Source organism: Pipra filicauda, unplaced genomic scaffold (genome assembly GCF_003945595.2).
Source record: "Pipra filicauda isolate LSUMZ 115617 unplaced genomic scaffold, ASM394559v2 scaffold8_size5757611_pilon, whole genome shotgun sequence".
Lineage (NCBI taxonomy): Eukaryota > Metazoa > Chordata > Aves > Passeriformes > Pipridae > Pipra > Pipra filicauda.
The window spans coordinates 258,996-263,839 of record NW_024105087.1 but is presented as its reverse complement, the minus strand read 5'-3'; the positions used below and the strand labels follow the sequence as shown (position 1 = coordinate 263,839).

General features: G+C 38.6%; 1 long non-coding RNA gene across 1 annotated transcript; it reads left to right on the top strand.

The window, feature by feature from the left end:
• The first annotated feature begins 835 nt into the window (after nt 1-835).
• Nucleotides 836-1,943, top strand: LOC120325260. Its single transcript, XR_005567174.1, has 2 exons — nt 836-978; nt 1,876-1,943. It is a non-coding gene; the product is annotated as an uncharacterized LOC120325260 (long non-coding RNA).
• Nucleotides 1,944-4,844: the final 2,901 nt, after the last annotated feature.

Genomic DNA, 4,844 nt, shown 5'->3' with positions numbered 1-4,844 from the left:
AAGACTGTCCAAGCAGCCTTAAAGCACAACCTGACAGTATGAAGAAAAGGTGAGGAGTTCTCCTGGCTGAGGAAGAAGGGTTACAACCCTTGTGTGTAGACATGGTTTCATGTTCCTTCCTCTTGAAAGAAACCAGTAAGGATAACAGCCTGACCACCAACTTCCCTGCATACTTTTTGTTTGTTTAGTGGTATTAAGGTTCAGCTTGCCCCTACTGTGTGAGAAACCAAGCTCTCTAATGTCCATCTGCTGTTCAACTTTTTTGTTTAATAACAGCTGATGCCAAGCTCCAGTGCGCTTCTCTGGTATACTCAGCCTTTGAGCACAGATAGCTGCAGATAAATAAAAGAATTGAAATTGGGACTGGCTGACAAAAACAGATGCAGTGAATCAACAGCATCCTCATACAGTGAGTAAAAGGCAAACCACAACTTGCTGCAGATTGCAGGTGGGCCAGAATCCAGTGATCTGTGCCAATTGATAACAGCAGAGATTTGGAGCCAGGTTGTGCTTTTTTTTGTTTTCTTTTAAGATGTGCTGAATGCTTCATAGAATCTGAAAAACATTCCATGACTGCAATCCAGCTAACATACTGCTTTGTAAATAATGGCTCTCACTTCCTCTTTTTTGTCCTCTTAAATGGACACATTTGCATGCGGACAGTATCTCTCTTGTATAAACCCTTCTGTTCCTACCAATCACTCAGCTGAAGTCATAACCCTTTGTTTGTGACATCAACATGGGTTGCTGTGCAGGTGATTATGATGCTAAGGAGAGCATTATGACTCCAGGTGAGAAAAGAGCAGCAGGAGCAGACAAAATTGTAACTCAAAAATATACAGCTTGCATGTAAATATAACCATTGTTGTATCACAAAAGTCACAGTGAAACTTTGCAGAACATGGAATATGCAAATAATAGAAAGCAGAGTGGCTCTCCAAAGTTCTCCAGCAATCGTAAGCTACTCTAAAAAAAATGGTGAATTTGCATAATTTCTTTATGAGCATGAGTTCTCAGGGTTTCCTCTTTTGTTTTCTCTTCTATGAGGAAATAGCACTTCTGTCCAACTGTTATAATTTCTAATGCTTTCCCACTTTTACAGTTTCCAGTTCTTAACTGTGTGCTTCAGTCAGCAGGCAGTTTTGTCTGAACACAGCCTGGCTGCTCGAAGTATGTGCCATAAGCCAGAGTTCTTTCTCAGAAATGAGACTTCAGAAACTAAGCCAGACTTCGAACAGATGTACATCAGTTTGTTGGGTGTTTGAGCATTCTTGCACACAGAATATGCAGGAAATGCAGGAAAGCTGTCAAAAATGTTTCAAATGTGTGCTTTTTAAAATGTATCATAGGGGTTTTCTGCAACTGTGATGTACTGGTTAAAAATTGTACATCATCTTGAAAATCAGGTAACACAAAAGGATCTCTGATGATCGCTTACTTTACTTAGCTGTCATACACTTTTTGTCTTTTTCCTGATATTATCTTGCTATTTGTAATAACTATTAGTAGAAATAATTGTGACTAGAAAGAACAAGGACTCACATCACTAGATACAGACAACAGAATAAATTACCCATTGCTTAAATAGTTTAGAATTCTGAGGATACAAGAATAGCATTATAGGAAGAATTTACTACAAAAATATCATCTTTTGAGGATGAGGTTTTCATTAAAGCATTCCTAATGTCTCAAATGGGAAATATGTTACAAGCCCTATTAAAAAACCATTTATTAGTTTATTCATCAAGGATGAAGGTAAATTAAACCTCTCCAGCATATGTGACATATCTGCATTTGTATTGCAGCAGCCTATTGACCGTATTTCTTATTACCTGTATTGATTCCTTATTATTTCCTCTTTTTTCTATTTTCCAGTGTTGACTAGAAGTCATTTCTGATTTTCTTACAATAAAACAGTCCTCAAAGTGAAAAGAAAGTGGAAAGGCTTCAGAATCATGCTTCTTAGTACTGATTAGGGATGGATGGAATTCAAATGCTGTTCTATTCTGCGACCTTGAGTCAAGATCAGTCTTAAGACTACACAGCTGGAAAATACTGCTGGTGGGAAAGTCCTAAGAAATAGGGGCTGTTTCCCCTCCACTGGTGGAACAGCAAAGAGTTTTCTCCCCTCACGTTATTTGGAAAGCTTGTAAAATATTTGTGATGAATCTGAAAAAAAAAATAAAACTAGATGTACTTTAAGGTCCCTTCCAATCCAAACCATTATATGATTCTAGGTTTGCTTAAACCAGGAATACTTCCCTGATTCCCACAGTCAATTCCTTAGACAAACAAGGAATAGTTCAGAGACCATTTTCTGGTGAGCCTGGTCATGATTTGTAGTCTCAGTACTGCTCCACACACTGCAAGACCAAGACTTAGTGATGTACTAGAATGTCTCTAGACTCCTATGGTCTCTTCTCATTAATTTAGACATTTTATCTAAGAAATAACTTTCTTTTTGGACGAAATTGCATAATACCTCGGATTCCTTTACCCATAGTCTGTGGTATTATCATAACTGGACCTGTGACACAAAGCAGGCTATTGATTCCTCCTGAGGTTAAGATATATTTAACCTCTTTATCCATATGTTAGAAACCTGTTATATATCCCAGCAGCAACCTGGGAAGTAGGACCTTATGAGAAATACAGTTCAAAAGAGGAGCTCAGGTCACCAAATAAAGCAGGAACTATTGAGTGGTTGAACTATAGCTGCTGAGAGGTACCACAAGAGTAATTCAGAATCAGCTCAGGTACAGTTACACATCAGAATATATATTTATATTAAGATGTATTTGTGATTATATAGAGAATATTAATTACCAAGTGTCAGGGGCTTTCTATAATCCAACTTAAAAAAATATCACTAAAAACTTGATTTGAAAATGACCTACCATGCAAAAATATTTGCATTTAAAATATATTTAGAGGTGGTTAGCCCATCACTTTTTTAGCTATGTAGTATTCTCTTCTTGTGCAAATATTTACTAGCCATAGATGACAGGGATTAATATATGTGGATGTGTTGCACCATTGGATTAAATGTTAAATAGACCTCTCCATGGAGTCATTCAAACTAGTTTCAGAGCTGACAAGTATCTATAGTTTTCCTTTCATGGGGGATGATGGGGGGATAGTTTGGAAATGAGAAGAATGGGGTGGTTATGGCAGTGCTAGTTATTTTTCAGTTGGAAAGCAAAGGAAGATAATTGCTGAGACTGGGAGGAAAACTTCATCCAGCTTGACTGAGCTGTAATGCCAAGATCATAATGGAGACAGGGCTTAATTAATGAATAGCAATATTCTTTCTTATTATTCACTGCTACTTCTGACCTTGAATAGCTCCACTAGTTTCTGATTCCCCTTGAATTGTGCAATAGAGAAAAGAATGAGCAGCTTTCAACTCAAACAAAGCAGAGCTTCCATGCAGCTATATCTTAACTGTTACTACATGCCCACTAAGTCACACTGAATGGGGTAAAAAACTTTTCAAAGCTTTCCAGGGAGAATCTTGTACCTCTTATTCTCCAGTGAAGAGAAAATGCTTGTCTTCTGAAAGAAACAAAGATATCTGCAAGCTAAGTGAAAGAGTCCAATAGAAGACAGAAAAAAAAGGCAAAACTTACCCCAAGAGCCACTGGAGGATTAATTTTTTTTTTTCCAATTATGTCAGTTATTTCAGTGTCTAAACACAGATCGTTGAAGCACACCTCCTGGTATTTCTCTTGGCCTCCTATGGCTAAACAAACCTAACCAGCAGATCAGGGGGATAGTTTTATAACTGGTCTTAAAACTTCTAGATATAACCTCCTCAGTGCAGTGTTGAACATTGGAGGCCTGTTGGGCTGCTTTAAAAAACTATGAGGTTATTTTTCTTTTTTCTTTACTTGGAATTTTTTCCAAGACTTTAGTTAGGGTCAATAACTGGACATAAATCCGGACAACTTGGCAAACATTGGAAGACAAGGTTATGGCATGTTGTGTGAATTAATAGGCTTGACATTTCAGGACAGCCCATTAGGTTTAGGTCCTAACTTCCTATATACCAGCAGTCCTAGTCCACATGATTGGAAGTTAGTAAATGTAATACCCATCTACAAGAAGGGTTGGAAGGAGGATCCAGGGAACTAGAGGCTTTTCAGCCTAACCTTGGTACCAGGAAAAGCTACAAAGCAGATCATCTTGAGCGCCACGATGTGGCACGTGCAGGATAACCAGGGAAACAGGGTTAGTCAGCATGGGTTTAGGAAAGGAAGATTCTGCTTGGTTGTTTTTTTTGGGGCGGGTGGTGTTTGGGGATATTTTTTTAATTTTCTGTTTATTGCTGCTAGTGCCTATTGCTCCTGAATGCCATGGAAGCTGACACAAAGCAGACCTGCTTAACTTATCTGCTTTTCTGCCTCTTGCTAAAAGACTCTATCTGTTCTCTAGGGAAAAAAACCCAACACAACAACCTGCTATAACCTTTGTTCACTTGGTAACTGGAGAAGACAACCCATCCTTACTCTCCTGGACAAAAGGCCCATTTTGTCATGCCCTGTTTGCTCTCCTCCTATGACTCATACAGCAGAGAAAGATTTTTACTGATTCTAAATCCCTTGGGCACCTTCCCTAACTACCTCCCTTAGTACTATGGTTGCAATTTCTGAAGTTGTCTGGAGGAGCTGGTGGTACAGTTCTCATAGTTTTAATAGAATCATTAAGGTTGGAAAAGACCTTTAAGATCATTGGGTTCACCTAGGACCACCTTGTTCACCACTAACTCATATCCCACGTGTCAGATATACTTGGTTTTTGAACGGTTCCAGGGTTGGTGAATCCACTGTTCCATGGAGAGCCTG